The following is a 21,660-nucleotide window of genomic DNA, read 5'->3' on the forward strand; positions in this document are numbered from 1 at the left end:
TTTCAGGTCAAATTGGCCAATGGACTAACGTGCAGAAAACATTTGGACCAAATCAAATTGCGGTTCACCAACAGCTACAAATAACCCGAAGAAAACACCACCAACTTTGACCCTCCAACACACACACAAGTGGCAACTGACATCATGGTTGACCACAAAGTCGAACTCACCATAGGCCGGCTGCCCAGCAGCCCAGTGAAGAACTAACCAACTCACCCATATCCGCATTTGTACTGAGACGATTGACAAGGGAGCGAAAAGCCCCAGATCGTCTCACCTTGTAAATAAGTGTACTATTGACTTCACGGGGGAGTGATATTATGTATTTAACCCCTTGTAACCTGTATTACACTACCATCAGAGGGCCCATCTATTGGAGTCCCAAGGGATCCCAACATCCCTTGGGAGCAATGTATATAAGCAGGCTACCCACGAGGTACCTGCACTCTGGAGTCTTATTAAAGGAGCTAAGGTCACACTTGCTCATTGTACACAGTACTCAGTTTCATCCTTTAATGTGAACATATCAAGGTTTAGGGAAGAAATTCCAGAGTCTAGGGCCGATACAGTTGATGGTACAATAGCCAACAGTGGGGTTATGGAAATCAGGGATGCGCAAGAGTCCAGAATTGGATGAACGCAGAGTTCTCGGAGGGTTTTAGGGGTCGAAGAGGTTACAGAGGTAGGGAAGCCATGGAGGAACTTGAACACAAGGATGAAAATTTTAAATTTGAAGCGTTGTTGAACTGGGAGTCAATGAGTGAGCACAGGAGTGATGGGTGTCACCATCAGCAGGCCAGGGCCATTAGAAGGAGTAATGTGCAGCGGCCCGGCCCGGAAATTGGCACGGTCCCGGCCTGCAAAATCATCAGCAGGCCGGGGCCATTAGAGAGAACAACGTGCGGCAGCTTGCCACTGCAGGGAGCAGCACGTGCTGCTGCAGGAGGGCGACGGCTGGCTGCAGTGCGGGCAGGTACGGCAGGAGTGGCAAGGACGGGGCAAAGGAGTGGCAAGAGTTCGTAGAGAGATGTGATTTGGGCCCAGAAGAGGCGTGAGTTTGAGGCTCAGAAGAGGCGAGGGCCCAGGGGCAGTACGGGCCAGCCCACACTGCGATATATGTGCGCACTTGGTCCGTGCAGCAGAGCTGGTCTCCAGTCGTCTTGGTTAATCCTTGCCACTGGACTACTCTGTCAAGCCCGTGTTTTGGATCACCTCCAGTTTACGTGACCAGGGAGGCGGGTTGAGTTGGTGGGTACTGAACGGAGTTTGTGGTGGGGGCTGATGGTAATGGTTTCAGTCTTCCCAATATTTAATTGGAGGAAATCTCTGCTTATCCATTACTGGATGCCGGAAAAACAGCGTGAAAGATTGTAGGCACTGGAGGTGTCGAGAGAGGGAGTAGAGAGGTAGAGCTGGGTGTCCTCAGCATATAGGTGGCATCAAATACTGTATTTTCAGATGTTGTCACAGAGTGACAGCATGCAGATGAGAAATAGGAGGGGGCCATGGAAAGATCATTGGGGAACTCCAGAGATAACGCTGCAGACAGTAATCCGGCACTTGGAAAAGTATGGGCTACTAAATGAAAGTCAGCATGGATTTGTTAAAGGCAAATCATGTTTGATTGAGTTCTTTGATGAAGTAACGGAGAGGGTTGATGAGGGTAGTGCAGTTGATGTTGTGTATATGGACTTTCAATAAGTGTTTGATAAAGTACCACACAGTAGAGTTGTTGGCAAAATTAAAGCCCGTGGAATAAAAGGGGCAGTAGCAGCGTGGATACATTGGCTAAGGGACAAAAAGCAGAGAATAGTGCTGAATGGTTGATATTCAGACTGGAGGGAAGTATACAGTGTTGTTCCCCAGAGATTGGTATTAGGATCACTGCTCTTTTTGATGTGTATAAATGACCTGGAATTGGGTATACAGCGCATAATTTTAAAGTTTTCAAATTTGCATGTATAGTGCATAATTTCAAGGTTTGTAGATACTACAAAACTCAGAAATGTAGTAAACAATGAGGAGGATAATAACAAACATCAGGAGGACATAGACAGATTGGTAAAAAGGGCAGACACGCGGCAGATGAAATTTAACGCAGGAAAGTGTGAAGTAATACATTTCAGTAGAAAGAATGAGGAGGGGCAATATAAACTAAATGGTACAATTTTAAACGGGGTTCAAGAACAGAGAGAGTATATGAACACAATTATAGAATCATAGAATAGAAACATTGCATAGTTACAGCACAGAAGGAGGCCATTCGGCCCGTCAAGCTCATGCCAGCTCTCTGCAAGGGCACTTCAGCTAGTCCCACTCTCCCGCCCTTTCCCCAAAGTCCTTCAAATTATTTTCCTTCAGGTACTTATGTAATTCCCTTTTGAAAGCCACAATTGAATCTTCCTTCACTGTCCTTTCAGTCAGTACTTTCCAGATCATACCCACTCGCTGCATAAAAAATATTTTTCCTCATGTCGCCTTTGGTTCTTCTACCAACCACCTTAAATCTATATCCTCTGGTTTTCGACACTTCCACCGATGGGAAGAGTTTCTCTCTATCTACTCTGTCTGGACCCCTTATAATTTTGAACACCTCTATCAAATTTCCTCTTAAACTTCGCTGCTCTAAGGAGATCAGCCCCAGCTTCTTCAGTCTATCCACGTAACCGAAGTCCCTCATCCCTGGAACCATTCTTGTAAAGAGTGAGTAGCACTCTTGTCTCTGAGTCAGAAGGTTTGTGGGTTCAAGTCCCACCCCTGGGACTTGAGCACAAAAAGAAAAATCTTGGCTGACACTCCAGTGCAGCACTGAGGGACCACTGCACTGTCAGAGGTGCTATCTTTCAGATGAGACGTTAAACTGAGGCCCCGTCTGCTCTCTCAAGTGGACGTAAAAGATACCATGGCACTAGTTCGAAGATGAGCATGGGAGTTATCCCTGGTGTCCTGGCCAATGTTTCCTCTGGCAATGGGTCAGTAGGATGGGCCAAATGGCCCGCTTCTGTGTTGCAATATTCTATGATTCTGCTTGAAATAACTTCCTCTGTATCATTTACACTGATACTTGTAGTAACTCTCATGTACTGATTCAGGATGTCACTCCGTAGTTTTTGTTATTTACACAAAAACCCAGAGTGACTCTGATGAATTCAATCCAAGCATTGGGTAATGGGCCTCACCATCGAGTCCACAACAAAGGAACAGGCCATTCGGCCAATCTGGTTCCACACAAGCCTCCTCTCACCCGGCTTCATCTAATACTAGCAGCATACCCTTTTATTTCTTTCTTCCTTATGTGCTTATCTAGCTTCCCCTTAAATGTATCTTTGTGGTAGCGTGTTCCACATTCTTACCACTCTTTGGGTAAACATGTTTCTCCTGAATTCCCTATTGGATTTATTAGTGACTATCTATATTAATGACCTTTAATTTTGGACTCCATATAACCCTTTAAAAAAAAGAAAGACTGGCATTTATATAGTGCCTTTTAAGATCTCAGGATGTCCCACAGCACTTTACAGCCATTCAACTACTTTTGAAGTGTACTCACTGCTGTAATGTAGGAAACACGATAGCCAATTTGTGCACAGCAAGCTCCCACAAACAGCCATGTGAAAATGATCAGATAATCTGTTTTAGAAATGTTGATTGAGGGATAAATATTGGCCAGGACACCAGTTATAAATCCCTTGCTCTTCGAAATAATGCCATGAGATCTTCTACATCCGCCTGAGAGAGCAGACAGCGCCTCGGTTTAATGTCTCTTCCGAAAGATGACGCCTCTGACAGCTGGCACTCCCTCAGTGCTAGCCTAGATTTTTGTGCTCAAGTCTCTGACGTCTCTATAACTAGAGGTCTGTAGCTTGTTTTGTATTGATACGGATATTAGAAATTCACATGGTCCTACTGATTTAGGAATTCGCCCTTTTTTCTTCTCTAATTTGTCTTCTAATTTTCTCTCTTTTCCCTATCTCTCCTGAAGATGCTGATTCATTTTGGTTTAAGGCTAGCCCCTTCTTTATTTGTGAGCCTGGTCAAAGACATTGGCAGGAAGACAACAAAGCTCAACCTCTAAGGGGCCACTGAGCAATGGCCAGGACAGAGACGCTGACTCCCTACCCTGGGGACACAGACCAATTGTGTTGTCCTTTATTAGCACCCTAACTGAGATCACAACTTCAATCAGGGGTTAAACCTGAGACCTTCGTTTTTAGGTTACTGAGTTCAGCATCACATGGTGCATTTATCAAAAATTGGCAAATTGAAACCTAGGGGCTGTTTCACGAGCTGAAAGGTGGAGAAACATTGTTCTGTGTTACATCTGAACACTTCCACCGCCATCCCATAGTTGGTTTGCCCTTACACATATTGAGGGTAATTTCAATCGAACACAATGGAAGGCAAGAATGGTCGGATGCCTGTTTTATATCTCTTCCGATTTTATGCTCCACTGAAGTCAATGGAACGTTCTCGCCAGGCGGATTTTTGTCCATTCCACTGCATTTGGTGCATTGCATAGGGTTGCCAATTCGAGTTGGATAGATTCCGGGAGGTGTCATCACATGACCTGCTACCTCCAACTGCCTTGCCCCCAACACTCCTGCCATTGCCCACCCAATATGTCCATACACGCAGTACACCACCTTTCCCATACCAATTGGAAAGCGAATAGACTCTTCAATTGGATGATTATTAACTGTCAGTCAAACAGCCTTTTTTCCCCCCATGTCTAATATTTTCATAATTAATGAACAAAAGTATTCAAATAATTTTTTTTAAACACAATTTTTTTATTTCCCTTTGATCTTTCTCCTGGGTTGCTTGCAGCAGTTTCCCGGAGATTAGTCTTTAATTCCTGGAGACACCAGGGCAATCCTGAAGTGTTAGTAAGCCAAGCACCACAGAAGAACCAGCTAAAACAAGAGATAACATTGAAATAATTTTTGTTGACCAGAATGTATGATGGACAAGATACATTCCTGCATCTTTTGACTGCACAGTAATTTAAAATAACAGTTTTGCTCTCTGTTTTACCTTTGGACTTTTTGCAGTCAGTTTAATGCCTTCTAAATTACACTGCAGCAAGGAAATGTAACATCCATGTAAACTCTGTTGGACTTTTTAAAGAATGGATAATGATTTAATTATCAGTAGCCATACTGATAACAGAGTGCCAGAGAGAAAATGTATATAATTCAACATTTAGGAAAAAAAAGGTTTAGACAAGGCCACAAGCCTGATGGAGCCAAGCAAATCAATGTGTGTAAAAGGGAAACCCATTCATGCAGCTAATTTTCTTTTGCTAAATCTTGTTTTTCAATATAGAGAGATGAGAAAATGCACTGTATTGATTAGTGAAGTTGTTGTAAGCACTCTTAACCCCTTGTGGAGCAATCCCTAAATAAGAATGTGAAGTGTAGATTCAGTAGTGCAGCCACACAGATCAGAAAGTCCCAAGTTGATTTCCAGTCTGTGCAGAGTTAGTTGAACTCAGCCAGGATGCCAAAAGAACACTATAATTGGCTTCAGCGCCCCCTGGAGTAGGCAAGGGGGAAATCAGCAAGGGTTCCTGCGGCTGATCTAGTGTACCTGCTGGTGTACAGTTATATTTCTGCTGAACAACCTCCAGTGTTTCACCCAAATAGCTATTCACATTGAGTGAGCCAATATTGTCAGCTTTAGCAGCTTATATTTCTGTGGATGGCGTGACAGCTGAGCCTGTTGCTGTCCTCACCCAAGGTCCTCACATGTGCACATTCCCAAAGGGGTAATTTGGATAGCGATCAGGAGCAGGAATCCTGGATGCTTTTTCATTTGTTAGTCTTAAGTAATGAGATTAATTCCCCAGTCACTGCTAATCTGACTGAGGAAACGCAAGGATTGAACTTGGAACCTCCTAGTTTATATGGCTGAGTAGCAGACCACATTGTACACTTATTTACTGAACCATCAGGGCAATCCCATCACTGATTCTAAATCAGAGTAATAGTTCTGCTTTTGTGCAACCATTACATTACAAAGTCACGAGATAGGTATGGATGAGAAATGCCATTGTTGGTCAACAGCCAGGAGGTTGATGGAGTCAAGAATAGAGGAATTATAGATGCTGGCAGGAGCTAAAGAGGATGGTGTTTGGTTTGCTAACATTTGGCTGATTCAACTATTGATGTCGGACAGGCAGTTGGAGCAGGGTGGAGAAGCCTTTGGTTCTATGGAGAAAGTAAAGTTGGCTGTCATTGACAGGCATGTAGAAACTGACCTCATGCTTCCGGATGATATTACCAAGTGGTAACATGTAAGAAGGAACCAGAGATAGAGCTCTATGGTACACTGGAAGTGACTGTGTGTGAAGAGAAGGAGAAGTCACTGGAGATGATATAATATCATGTTATGACAACTATGAGTGGAGCCAGGAATGAGCAGTGCCATGGAGATGGACACCAAAGCTTGTTGAAGGAGGATTAAATAGTCAACAATGCCAAAGGCAGTTCAGAGGTTGAGGATGAGGAGAGACAGAGAATCACAATCACAATTGTACAGGGTGTGATTTGTGACTGTGAGGGAAAGCGGTAGTTGAGAGGTAGTCGGAGGAGGCAGAAGCAAATATTGAATGGTTTCAATTTTGAACGTGATAGAATCCAGGAGTTCCTCACATTGCGAAAAAAAACCTTATTCCCAACACAATATTCAGCTACTTCTTAAATGATTCCAAGGTATTTTGCCTCCAATATCCTACCTGGAGGTTCATTCCATGTGTTAATCATTCTTTGTGTGAAGAGGAACATATAAATGAAAAATGTTGGCTAAGACTGGGTCAGACAAAGAGAAGAGGAGAGGAGTAAAACACATTTTCACTGCATTTGCATTAAATTTAGAGCTAGCATAATATAAATGTTTTATTCTCCCTACTTAAATACATCTGCAAGTGCTAAATATAAATGCTGTCCATTAAAATACCAGAGCAATGCCACAATAAATAGTCAGCTAAATAATAGACATCTTTTCATTACCGTGCCATGTTTTTGGAACGTTTTCGTATTTTTGTACTACAGAATTCTATAACTGATTTAAAATTAAATATCGTTATATTTTTGTACTTGGAGCATAAATATTTGAAACTTTGTAACTTTATTTTACCATTTTAACATGGCCATGAAATTCCATGCTCATAGACACTTTGGAGTCAGTGTGAAGTGTTATGCCCAAGGCATCACTCCGGGTTAAATTTCACCACAGACAATCCACGTGTAGGTCATTTCCTTTCATAAAATGTAACAAACAAATTACATAGTCTGATTTGCCCAAGACAAAAACAACAGTTGTAATTATCTCACCAATTCTTGCAGGCAGAATCAACCTTAATTTGACTTATTTTTTGTCACATGTCGAAGCACAATATGAGACACTCAGCCAACTAATAAGCCACCGAGGGCATTACCTGCACTTCTGCTCAAGTTATTGATTTGGAAAGTAAGTCAGTCAGCCATAAAAAAGTAATGATGGAAATGCCCAGAGATTACCTAACTTTGCATAGATGTGGGACTGTTAAATATTCCAATATACCGTACAAAAACAAAGGCTCTCTCCGGTGACTCAGTGGGTCAATGTCCTATGTTGTGTGGCGCTAAACTATATAGACCAGAGGCTCGCTGGTTAGCAAATTTGGTGCTCTAAAACATGCATTTATTATCTACTGACGACTCCTGGAAATTGCATGGGGAGAATGCAAGATCAGACTTGAATGCCCCCAGTATCTAAACTCACTTTGAATGGGTATTTTAGCTGTGGGCACTACATTCCCAACAGGAAAGGTAAAGGAGGAGAGTTCAAGCAAAAAGAAAAAAAGAAAATTAATTTAAAAAGTATTTTTGAGACTGAAATAGTGTGTGTAATACGATACGGATTATTACAAGGTCCTAATTCCCTGTAAATGCCTGTTTGTGGGATTGGTGTATTATCTGATTTCTGTGGCTGGAAACTGTTGCAAAGTGTAATTAATTCTCATTTTGAGGACATAGTTGTCAGCATAAAATGGAACCCCATTTCGTGTCTTCCTGCTCAACATCAATAACCCATCCAGATATAAAATTGGTCTTACATTGGGTTACATCGAGTCTACAGCACAGAAACAGGCCATTCGACCCATCTGGTCTGGTCTATGCCAGCATTTATGCTCCACACGAGCCTCTTGCCACCCTACTTCATTTAACCCTATCAGCATATCTTTCTATTCCTTTGTTCCTCATGTGCTTATCTGGCTTTCCCTTAAATGTATCCATCAACTTGCCTCAACTACTCCTGACAGTACAAGAAACACAAAGAGTTAGCATGCAGGAAATGCAAGCAATTAGGAAGGCAAGTTGCATGTTGGCTTTATTGCAAGGGGGTTGGAGTACAAGAGTAAGGAAGTCTTGCTACAATTGTATAGGGTTTTGGTGAGACCACACCTGGAGTACTGTGCACAGTTTTGGTCTCCTTATCTGAGGAAGGATATACTTGCCTAGAGGCAATGCAACAAAGGTTCACGAGATTGATTCCTGGGATGAGAGTGTTGTCCGAAGAGGAGAGATTGAGTAGATTTGGCCTATACTATCTGGAGTTTGGAAGAATGAGAGGTGATCTCATTGAAACATATAAGATTCTGAGGGGGATTGACAGGATAGATGCTGAGAGATTGTTTCCTCTGGCTGGAGAGTCTAGAACTAGGAGGCATAGGCTCAGGATAAGGGGTCAGCCATTTAAGACTGAGATGAGGAAGACGTTTTTCACTTAGAGGGTTGTGAATCTTTGGAATTCCCTACCCCAAAGGGCTTTGGATGCTGAGTTATTGAGTATATATTCTTATGTTATGTTCTTATGTGATAATGTGTTCCAAATTCTTACCACTCTTTGGGTAAAGAAGTTTCTCCTGAATTCCCTATTTGATTTATTAGTGACTATCTTATATTTATGGCCACTAGATTTGGTAAGTGAAAACTTATTCTCCATGTCTACCCTATCAAACCATTTCATTATCTAAAAGACCACTATCAGGTCACCTCTCAGCCTTTGCAGTAGAGGACACTAACCATATTCCAACAGTGGTTAGTCAAGGGGCTACAGAGGGGGAAGGACTTAACACAATCACTAAGGAGGTGGTACTCAGTAAGATAATGGGACTAAAGGCAGATAAATCTCCTGGACCTGATGACTTGCATCCTAGGGTCTTAAGAGAAGTAGTGGCAGGGATTGTGGATGCGTTGATTGTAATTTACCAACATTCCCTGGACTCTGGGGAGATCCCAGCAGATTGGAAAACTGCAAATGTAACGTCCCTATTTAAAAAAGGAGGCAGATAAAAAGCAGGAAACTATAGACCAGTTAGCCTAACATCTGTGGTTGGGAAAATGTTGGAGTCCATTATTAAAAAAGCAGTAACAGGACATTTGGAAAAGCGAAATTCGGTCAGGCAGAGTCAGCATGGATTTATGGAGGGAAAGTCATGTTTGACAAATTTGCTCGAATTCTTTGAGGATGTAATGAGCAGGGTGGATAAAGGGGAACCAGTGGAAGTGTTGTATTTGGATTTGCAGAATGCATTTGACAAGGTGCCACATAAAAGATTACTGCACAAGATAAAAGTTCACGGGTTTGGGGATAATATATTAGCATGGATAGCGGATTGGCTAACAACAGAAAACAGAGAGTCGGGATAAATGGTTCATTCTCGGGTTGGCAATCAGTAATTAGTGGGGTGCCACAGGGATCAGTGTTGGGACCCCAACTATTTATAATCTATATTAAAGGACCGAGTGTAACGCAGCCAAGTTTGCTGATGATACGGGAGGAAAAGCAATGTATGAGGAGGACACAAAAAATCTGCAAAAGGACATAGACAGGCTAAGTGAGTGGGCAAAAATTTGGCAGATGGAGTATAATGTTGGAAAGTGTGAAGTCATGCACTTTGGCAGAAATAAATCAAAGAGCATGTTCTTATTTAAATGGAGAGAGATTGCAAAGTGCTGCAGTACAACGGGACCTGGGGGTACTTGTGCATGAAACACAAAAGGTTAGTATGCAGGTACAGCAAGTGATCAGGAAGGCCAATGGAATCTTGGCGTTTATCACAAAAAGGATGGAGTATAAAAGCAGAGAAGTCTTGCTACAGTTGTACAGGGTATTGGTGAGGCCACACCTGGAATACTGCATGCAGTTTTGGTTTCCATATTTACGAAAGGATATACTTGCTTTGGAGGCAGTTCAGAGAAGGTTCACAAGGTTGATTCTGGAGATGAGGGGTTTGTCTTATGAGGAAAGGTTGAGTAGGTTGGGCCACTACTCATTGGAATTCAGAAGAATGAGAGGTGATCTTATCGAAATGTATGAGATTATGAGGGGGCTTGACAAGGTGGATGCAGAGAGGATGTTTCCTCTGATAGGGGAGACTAGAATTAGAGGGCATAATCTTAGAATAAAGGGCCGCCCATTTAAAACTGAGATGAGGAGAAATTTCTTCTCTCAGAGGGTTGTGGATCTGTGGAATTCACTGCCTCAGAGAGCTGTGGAAGCTGGGATATTGAATAAATTTAAGACAGAAATAGACAGTTTCTTAAACGATAAGGGAATAAGGGGTAATGGGGAGCGGACAGGGAAGTGGAGCTGAGTCCATGATCGGATCAGCCATGATCGTATTAAATGGCGCAGGAGGCTCGAGGGGCCATATGGCCTACTCCTGCTCCTATTTCTTATGTTCTTATGTTCTTATTAGTCTTGGCCTATTCACATTTTCCTGATGTTACCTCTCTGTTCTGGTATATCCTTGTAAATCTTTTTTCCACTTTCTTCAATGCCTCCATATTCTTTTTATAAAATGTTGTATAATATATTATAATTTTATAATATTAGTTGTCGCTGAAGTCCTCCTCAACCGTCTTCTCCCTGTGGCCAAGAAGCTCCACCCGGAGTCACAGTGCAGATTTCGTGCCCTACGGGGCATAATGGACATGATCTTTGCAGTGCGACAGCTGCTGTAAAAATGCAGGGAGCAGCGCCAGCCCTTATACATGGCCTTCTTTGACCTTACAAAGGCCTTTGACACTGTCAACCGCGAGGGTCTATGGAGCGTCCTCCTCTGTTTCGGATGCCCCCAAATGTTCGTCAACATCCTCCGCCTGCTCCACGATGACCTGCAGGCCATGATCCTTACTAACGGATCCATTATAGAACCAATCCACGTCCGGACCAGGGTCAAACAGGGCTGCGTCATCACCCCAATCCTCTTCTCAATCTTCCTCGTTGCCATGCTCCACCTCACAGTCAACAAGCTCCCCACTGGAATGGAACTTGTCATGTATGTAGACCATGTATACCAATTGTAGAGTCACATAAGGTGTGCCACCAGAGGGCACTGCAGTGGGAGACCTGAGGGTCACCTGCATAGGTGTGCAGGGCCCAGTATAAAAGGCTGCCCACCATGCTTGTGCCTCACTCTGGAGTTATAATAAATGGGACTAAAGTCACAACAGCTCAAGTACAATACTAGACCTCGTGTAGTCATTCATAAGAGTATTAAAGATATAACAACTGGCGACAAGATTACAAACTTTCACGCAAAAATGACTAACGTTGGTGCATTAGAAAAGTTCTCAGAGGGTGAAGATTGGAAAGCCTTTACGGAGCGGCTCGATCAATATTTCGTAGCAAACGACCTGGTAGGCGATGATCCGGCCACGCTGGCAGATAAGCGCAGAGCTATCCTGTTGACCAGTTGTGGGCCCACGGTCTACGGCCTCGTCAGGGACTTGCTTGTACCAGAGAAAACAATGACCAAGTCATACAAGGAGCTGAAAGTGCTAATTTGGGACTAACTCAAACCGAAGGAGAGCATCCTCACGGCCAGGCATCGATTTTATGCATACCACCGCTTTGAGGGACAGGAAATCGCGAAGTACGCTGCCGACTTCAGGAGGCTGGCAGAACCATGTGAATTTGGCGCATCCCTCGCCAATGCATTGTGGGACGTCTTCGTAATTGGCATCGGTCATGAGGCCTTTCTTCACAGGCTACTGTCTGCCGAAACCACTATCACTCTGCAGAAGGCCATCAGCATCAGCCAGGCGTTCATGACCTCAAGCTGCAGCTCCAAGCAGATAATGACTCACTCTCAGGACTCAAACCGGGCAAGTACTGTAAATAGAATGGTGCCTTTCACAGGAAGAACTGTTGAACGCGAATCTGCCCAGGGCCGAGTGTACAGGCCCCCGAGTCCTTTAACTCAGAGTCCGCCGAAAGGTGCAAATGGAAGTCGAGTACCGCCATGCTGGCATTGCGGAGGTAATCACAGAGCTCATCAGTGTCGGTTCAGAGACTATGTGTGCAAAGGCTGCAGCACAAAGGGCCACCTCCAGCGAATGTGCAAAAGAGCTGTGGCTCACCACATGGAAGAGAGTCAGCAGATGGCTATGAATCCAGCGCGGATTACGAGGAGATGGCTAGAGAGGCAGCTCAGTCCCAGGACGACCTGACCTACAGTGATAATGGAAGTCGAGATAAATGGCGTTCCAGTCTTCATGGAAGTGGACACGGGGGTGAGTCAGTCAGTAATGAGCCAGGAAGCCTTTGAGAGGCTATGGAACGATCAAGCTGAACGACCCAAGCTGGTCCCAGTTCAGGCGAAGCTGCGCACCTACACCAAGGAACTGATATCAGTTGTTGGTAGGGCGGATGTAAGTGTATCCCATGATGGCACGGTGCACAATTTACCATTGTGGATTGTTTCAGGTGATGGACCAATGCTACTTGGAAGAAGATGGATGGGGAAAATTCATTGGAACTGGGAAGAATTCATCCCCCATGCTCAGAGGCAGAGCAAGCCCCCACCGTTGGTTGGACCAAGCACCGGAGAGCAAATCGCACAGCCCCGAGGCACAGACCGCTCATCACGACTGCGTGGCGATGATCCGGCCGAGACAACCCGAACGCACCTTCCCGGTTTCAGTGGCAGAACTCCTGGGAAAGAAGATCGCGGCAGTCGACATCATGGACAGGGAAAAGATGGCGTCCAAACCGTGAGGTGCAGCGCTAATGGAGCAACGACACGTGGTTCCACGCAAGGAAGACGACTGGGGTAAAAGTAGTAAGGCCATTTTAAAGGAGGCCAGCAACCCGCCATTTTTGAATGAACTGCTTGAAATTAGTAACCAATGTAAAAGTCCAGCTGTAATGAGCAAAATGTTGTTGAGCGATGTTGGGTGTAAATTGCAATCAGCCAACGTAGCCGGCGAACACCTAATGGTCGTATGCAGGTCCAGCGAGCTACCCAATGTTATAGCCTGTGTCCCCGGAACCAGAACGATGTATGATAAAGTGTCCCCACAGCTGACAGAAGTAGACAAGCCGCAGAGTAAATGATCCTCGGAGAGCAGAGGCACCGGTAGCGATACCCTGCCTCAGATCGGTTTAACATTGCAAGCACCCAATGGCATGAACCGCCATGGGCCAGAAACAGTAAACTGCGCCTATGTTCGCAGTTGGCTGCTGTCGCCCACCACCTGGGTGGAAAAGGTGCAGCCCACAAACCCACTCGCCACCACGGCAATGCCCAAGAGCAACGACGCCTCCAAACGGGACCTGGACCAGCCAGGATCCCAAACTAGAGAGTGCTCACAATAGTGCCTGCAAGAAAAGTGAATCAGCAGTCTCCTGCGAACTGCTAGACAAGATGAGGCAGCCCCAACGTTGCTTAGACGAAACGCTCACTCGCTCAGACCGCTTCCCAGGGAGCAGCAGCAACACTGTGCAAATGAAAAGGAGAGGGAGGTCACAGACATGTCAGCTGTCTTTGGGTCTGCCCGACACTAGGAGTAACGGCAAGAGCCCTGAGCTCCGGCAACTCGAGCAAAATGAGCTCACCTTGCCCACAGACCCACTAGCATGGGGGTGCTGCACTGCCACCAGACGACCCGAATATCATCTGGCAATGCTGGAACTAGACTGGCCTTGTGTACCTGTACTGCTATACCTGTACTGATCATGTAAATGTATCACACAAAAAGAAATGCAACTGTAATCCACCCAACAAATGTACCAAGATGTAAATGTAAAACCCATGTGAAGAACTTGAATGCAACTTGCCATTTGCGGGCCATTAGCATGATTTCTGTGTGGCGGGGAGAATGGAGTAGTCATGGACTCACAACCAGAAACTACGGGGACCTACACTGACAACAAATCTCACTAGCAACCCAACCAAGCTAGAAGTGACCCTCCAATTGTCAACTAGGAAGAGCAAAGCCCAGGTCACCGTCAATGTACAAGTCAATTAGCTTGAAAGACTTGGGGGGAAGTGATGTCATGTATGTAGACCATGAATACTAACTGTATAGTCACATAAGATGTGCCACCAGAGGGCACTGCGGTGGGAGACCTGAAGGTCACCTGCATAGGTGTGCAGGGCCCAGTATAAAAGGCTGCCCACTATGCTTGTGCCTCACTCTGGAGTTACAATAAATGGGACTAAAGTCACAACAGCTCAAGTACAATACTAGACCTCGTGTAGTCATTCATAAGAGTATTAAAGACATAACAACTGACAACAAGATTACAAACTTTCACGCAAAAATGACTAACGTTGGTGCATTAGAAACATTCTCAGAGGGTGAAGATTGGGAAGCCTTTACGGAGTGGCTCGACCAATATTTCGTAGCAAACGACCTGTTAGGCAATGATCCGGCCACGCTGGCAGATAAGCGCAGAGCTATCCTGTTGACCAGTTGTGGGCCCACGATCTATGGCCTCGTCAGGGACTTGCTTGCACCAGAGAAAACAATGACCAAGTCATACGAGGAGCTGAAAGTGCTAATTCATGACCAACTCAAACCGAAGGAGAGCATCCTCACGGCCAGGCATCGATTTTATGCACACCGCCGCCCCGAGGGCCAAGATATCGCGAAGTACGCTGCTGACCTCAGGAGGCTGGCAGGACCGTGTGAATTTGGTGCATCCCTCGCCGATGCGTTGCGGGCATCTTCGTAATTGGCATCAGTCATGAGGCCTTTCTTCACAGGCCACTGTCTGCCGAAACCACCATCACTCTACAGAAGGCCATCAGCATCAACCAAGTGTTCATGGCCTCAAGCTGCAGCTCCAAGCAGATGATGACTTACTCTCAGGACTCAAACCCGGCAAGTATGTAAATAGAATGGCACCTTTCACAGGCAGAACTGTTGAACGTGAATCTGCCCAGGGCAGAGAATACTGGCCCCCAAATCCTTTAACTCAGAGTCCGCCGAGGGGTGCAAACGTAAGTCGAGTGCTACCCCAGTGGCTGCAGCATGGCTGGTGGAAGGCTACTGACTTTCAGTGGGGGACATTGCAAATGGCCTTGCTGGTTGACCTTGAGAAGCTGGTGGCTGGGTGTGTCAAATCGAGTGACGGTGTTTCTTCATCTTCTTCACTCTCCTCTCTCGCTTCTTAGTCAATGTTAATTAGTTATGGGTACCAATTTACCGGACCCGGCATCGCCACCATTTTTGGCAGTGGCACAAGCGGGCTTTTACCACTGATGTGTTAACTATACCCCTGAAGGCTCTGTGCCTCAATGCGGGGAGTATTCGGAATAAGGTGGATGAATTAACTGCGCAGATAGCTGTTAACAGATATGATGTAATTGGCATCACGGAGACATAGCTCCAGGGTGACCAAGGCTGGGAACTCAACATCCAGGTGTATTCAACATTCAGGAAGGATAGACAGAAAGGAAAAGGAGGTGGGGTGGCGTTGCTGGTTAAAGAGGAAATTACCGCAATAGTAAGGAAGAACATTAGCGTAGATGATGTGGAATCGGTATGGGTGGAGCTACGGAATACCAAAGGGCGGAAAATGCTAGTGGGAGTTGTGTACAGACTGCCAAACAGTAGTAGTGAGGTTGGAGACAGCATCAAGCAAGAAATTAGGCATGCGTGCAATAAAGGTACAGCAGTTATCATGGGCGACTTTAATCTACATGTTGATTGGGGTAACCAAACTGGTAGCAATGCGGTGGAGGAGGATTTCCTGGAGTGTATTAGGGATGGTTTTCTAGACCAATATGTCGAGGAACCAACTAGAGGGCTGGCCATCCTAGACTGGGTGATGTGTAATGAGAATGGACTAATTAGCAATCTTGTTGTGCGAGGCCCTTTGGGGAAGAGTGACCATAATATGGTAGAATTCTTTATTAAGATGGAGAGTGACACAGTTAATTCAGAGACTAGGATCCGGAACTTAAGGAAAGGTAACTTCGATGGTATGAGACGTGAATTGGCTAGAATAGACTGGCAAGTGACACTTAAAGGGTTGACGGTGGATCGGCAATGGAAAACATTTAAAGATCATATGGATGAACTTCAACAATTGTACATCCCTGTCTGGAGTAAAAATAAAACGGAGAAGGTGGCTCAACCGTGGCTAACAAAGGAAATTAAGGATAGTGTTAAATCCAAGGAAGAGGCATATAAATTGGCCAGAAAAAGCAGCAAACCTGAGGACTGGGAGAATTTTATAATTCAGCAGAGGAGGACAAAGGGGGAAAACAGAGTATGAGAGGAAACTTGTTGGGAACATAAAAACTGACTGCAAAAGCTTCTTTAGATATGTGAAGAGAAAAAGATTAGTGAAGACAAACGTAGGTCCCTTGCAGTCAGATACAGGTGAATTTATAATGGGGAACAAAGAAATGACGGACCAGTTATACAAATACTTTGGTTCTGTTTTCATGAAGGAAGACACAAATAACCTTCCGGAAATACTCGGGGACCGAGGGTCTAGTGAGAAGGAAGAACTGAAAGAAATCCTTATTTGGTGGGAAATTGTGTTAGGGAAATTGATGGGATTGAAGGCCGATAAATCCCCAGGGCCTGATAATCTGCATCCCTGAATACTTAAGGAAGTGACCCTAGAAATAGTGGATGCATTGGTGATCATTTTCTAACAGTCTATCGACTTTGGGTCAATTCCTATGGATTGGAGGGTAGCTAATGTAACACCACTTTTTAAGAAAGGAGGAAGAGAGAAAACAGATAACTATAGACCCATTAGCCTGACATCAGTAGTGGGGAAAATGTTGGAATCAATTATTAAAGATGAAATAGCAGCGCATTTGGAAAGCAGTGACAGGATCGGTCCAAGTCAGTATCGATTTATGAAAGGGAAATCATGCTGGATAAATCTTCTAGAATTTTTTGAGGATGTAACTGGTAGAGTGGACAAGAGAGAACCAGTGGATGTGGTGTATTTGGACTTTCAAAAGGCTTTAAACAAGGTCCCACACAAGAGATTAATGGGCAAAATTAAAGCACATGTTAGTGGGAGTAATGTACTGACGTGGATAGAGAACTGGTTGGCAGACAGGAAGCAGAGAGTCGGGATAAATGGGTCCTTTCAGAATGGCAGGCAGTGACTAGTGGGGTGCCGCATGGGTTCAGTGCTGGGACTCCAGCTATTTACAATATACATTAATGATTTAGATGAAGGAATTGAGTGTAATATCTCCAAGTTTGCAGATGACACTAAGCTGGGTGGTGGTGTGAGCAGTGAGGATGATGCTAAGAGGCTTCAGGGTGACTTGGACAGGTTAGGTGAGTGGGCAAATGCATGGCAGATGCAGTATAATGTGGATAAATGTGAGGTTATCCACTTTGGTGGCAAAAACACGAAGGCAGAATATTATCTGAATGGCGGCAGATTAGGAAAAGGTGAGGTGCAACGAGACCTGGGAGTCATGAAAAATCAGTCATTGACAGTTGGCATGCAGGTACAGCAGGCAGTGAAAAGGCAAATGGTATGTTGGCCTTCATAGCTAGGGGATTTGAGTATAGGAGCAGGGAGGTCTTACTGCAGTTGTACAGGGCCTTAGTGAGGCCACACCTGGAATATTGTGTTCAGCTTTGATCTCTTAATCTGAGGAAGGACGTTCTTGCTGTCGATGGAGTGCAGCGAAGGTTCACCAGAATGATTCCCGGGATGGCAGGACTGACATATGAGGAGAGACTGGATCGACTGGGCCTGTATTCACTGGAGTTTAGAAGGATGAGAGGGGATCTCATAAAAACATAATATTTGATGGGATTGGACAGGTTAGATGCAGGAAGAATGTTCCCGATGTTGGGGAAGTCCAGAACCAGGGGACACAGACTTAGGATATGGGGTAGGCCATTTAGGACTGAGATGAGGAGAAACTTCTTCATTCAGAGAGTTGTTAACCTGTGGAATTCCCTACCGCAGAGAGTTGTTGATGCCAGTTCATTGGATATATTCAAGAGGGAATTAGATATGGCCCTTACGGCTAAAGGGTTATGGAGAGAAAGCAGGAAAGGGGTACTGAAGGAATGATCAGCCATGATCTTATTGAATGGTGGTGCAGGAGCGAAGGGCCGAATGGCCTACTCCTGCACCTATTTTCTATGTTTCTATGTTTCTATGTTAATTTGGTGTCATCTGCAAATTTTGAAATTGTACATCCAAATCCTGAGTTCAAATCGTTTATGTAAATTGTGAACAACAGTGGAAAACTACCTCCCACTTTTTGCCAGTCTGAGTAGCTGTTAACATCTACTCTCTCTTTTCTGTTTTGTAGCCAGCTTGCTAATCAAGCTGTTCTCTTGAATGTCGGCCTGTTTCCTGACCTACGCTTTTGTTCTTTTTAAAATGTTTTTCCCTCTCCTCTCTGAAATCAATGACTGTTGCAGCACAGTTCTTAAGACACCGTCAACTCTCGTCCCTCGCCCAACTGACCATTCTTCATGTGTGAGTCTCGATGGTGAGTTAAGTACATGCTTATTTGTACTGCAAAAATGGCCCTTTGGAGGATAAGCCACACCCCGAAGTTTCACAGGAATGTGTAACTGGAACCGCCCATGAATTCATAGAATGCATACGAGATTGTTTCTTAGAACAATATGTAACAGAGCCTACAAGGGAGCAAGCCATTTTGGATCTGGTCCTGTGTAACAAGACAGGAAAAATAAACGATCTCCTCGTAAAAGATCCTCTCGGAATGAGTGATCATAATATGGTTGAATTTGTAATACAGATTGAGGATGAGGAAGTTGTGTCAGAAACGAGCATACTATGCTTAAACAAAGGGGACTACAGTGGGATGAGGGCAGAGTTGGCTAAAGTAGACTGGAAACAAGGACTAAACGGTGGCACAATTGAGGAACAGTGGAGGACTTTTAAGGAGCTCTTTCATAATGCGCAACAAAAATATATTCCAGTGAAAAAGAAGGGCGGCAAGAGAAGAGATAACCAGCCGTGGATAACCAAGGAAATAAAGGAAAGTATCAAATCAAAGACCAATGCGTATAAGGTGGCCAAGGTTAGTGGGAAACTAGAGGATTGGGAAGATTTTAAGCAACAGCAAAGAATGACTAAAAAAGCAATAAAGAAAGGGAAGATAGATTACGAAGGTAAACTTGCGCAAAACATAAAAACAGATAGTAAAAGCTTTTACAGATATATAAAACGGAAAAGAGTGACTAAAGTAAATGTTGGTCCATTAGAAGATGAAAAGGGGGATTTAATAATGGGAAATGTGGAAATGGCTGAGACCTTAAACAATTATTTTGCTTCTGTCTTCACAGTGGAAGACACAAAAACCATGCCAAAAATTTCTGGTCATAGGAATGTGGGAAGGGAGGACCTTGAGATGATCACTATCACTAGGGAGGTAGTGCTGGACAGACTAATGGGACTGAAGGTAGACAAGTCCCCTGGTCCTGATGAAATGCATCCCAGGGTATTAAAAGAGATGGTGGAAGTTATAGCAGATGCATTTATTATAATCTACCAAAATTCTCTGGACTCTGGGGAGGTACCAGCGGACTGGAGAGCAGCTAATGTAACGCCTCTGTTTAAAAAAAGGGGGCAGGCAAAAGGCAGGTAACTATAGGCCGGTTAGTTTAACATCTGTAGTGGGAAAAATGCTTGAAACTATCATGAAGGAAGAAATAGCGGGACATCTGGATAGGAATAGTGCAATCAAGCAGACGCAGCATGGATTCAAGAAAGGGAAAGTTTAACTAACTTACTGGAATTCTTTGAGGATATAACGAGCATGGTGGATAGAGGTGTACCGATGGATGTGGTGTATTTAGATTTCCAAAAGGCATTCGATAAGGTGCCACACAAAAGATTACTGCACAAGATAAAGGTACGCGGAGTCAGAGGAAATGTATTAGCATGGATAGAGAATTGGCTGGCGAACAGAAAGCAGAAAGTCGGGATAAATGGGTCCTTTTCTGGTTGGAAATCAGTGGTTAGTGGTGTGCCACAGGGATCAGTGCTGGGACCACAACTGTTTACAATATACATAGATGACCTAGAGGAGGGGACAGAGTGTAGTGCAACAAAATTTGCAGATGACACTAAGATTAGTGGGAAAGCGGGTTGTGTAGAGGACTCAGAGAGGCTGCAAGGAGATTTGGATAGGTTAAGCGAATGGGCTAAGGTTTGGCAGATGGAATACAATATCGGAAAGTGTGAGGTCATCCACCTTGGGAAAAAAAACAGTAAAAGGGAATATTATTTGAATGGGGAGAAATTACAACATGCTGTGGTGCAGAGGGACCTGGGGGTCCTTGTGCATGAAACTCTTTTGAGTTTACCTGTAAAAACATAAACATTAAAACCATGCCACCCGACCTGGGTGACACAGCAGACATTTTCAAGGCCCCTTTTTTCTTTTCTTTTTTTTTTGGTTTTTTTTTTGGGCACTAAAATCACAATTTTCCCCAGTGCCCCCTATAAAAGGGAAGGGGGACACTAAAAGCACTGGCAATTAAAACAAATTAAACTTAAAAACGTAAAATCAAATTAAAATTTGGTTGCCGGGCGTGATGATGCACTCCAGTCCCTCCGGTGCCCACCTCTCGTCCTTGTGCATGAAACTCTTTTTGAGTCTACCTGCAAAACATAAAACATGTATCCGTGCCACCCGACCTGGATGACACACCAGACATTTACAAGGCCCTTTTTTTCTTTTTTTGTTTTTTTTATGTTTTTTTTTTTGGGCACTAAAATCAAATTTTTTCCTTTTTCCAGTGCCCCCTATAAAAGGAGAGGGGGACACTAAAAGCACCGGCAATTAAAACAAATTAAACTTTAAAACGTAAAATCAAATTAAAATTTGGTTGCCGGGCGTGATGATGCACTCCAGTCCCTCTGGTGCCCACTAATGTTTGCGCCCGGTTTCGAACCGGGGACTTTTCGCGTGTTAGGCGAACGTGATAACCACTACACTACGGAAATCCCAAAAGGTTAGTTTGCAGGTGCAGCAGGTAATCAGGAAGGCAAATGGAATGTTGGCCTTCATTGCGAAAGGGATGGAGTACAAAAGCAGGGAGGTGTTGCTGCAACTGTATAAGGTATTGGTAAGGCCGCACCTGGAGTACTGCGTGCAGTTTTGGTCACCTTACTTAAGGAAGGATATACTAGCTTTAGAAGGGGTACAGAGACGATTCACTCGGCTGATTCGAGAAATGAGGGGGTTACCTTATGATGATAGATTGAGTAGACTGGGTCTTTACTCCTTGGAGTTCAGAAGGATGAGGGGTGATCTTATAGAAACATTTAAAATCATGAAAGGGATAGACAAGATAGAGGCAGAGAGGTTGTTTCCATTGGTGGGGGAGACTAGAACTAGGG

At 44.3% G+C, this 21,660-nt stretch overlaps 1 non-coding gene across 1 annotated transcript; it reads right to left on the bottom strand.

The window, feature by feature from the left end:
* Positions 1-21,191: 21,191 nt before the first annotated feature.
* On the bottom strand, positions 21,192-21,264 carry trnav-aac (transfer RNA valine (anticodon AAC)). Its single transcript has one exon. It is a non-coding gene; the product is annotated as a tRNA-Val (tRNA).
* Positions 21,265-21,660: the final 396 nt, after the last annotated feature.

This window comes from Pristiophorus japonicus, chromosome 1, assembly GCF_044704955.1.
Source record: "Pristiophorus japonicus isolate sPriJap1 chromosome 1, sPriJap1.hap1, whole genome shotgun sequence".
NCBI classification, from domain to species: domain Eukaryota; kingdom Metazoa; phylum Chordata; class Chondrichthyes; family Pristiophoridae; genus Pristiophorus; species Pristiophorus japonicus.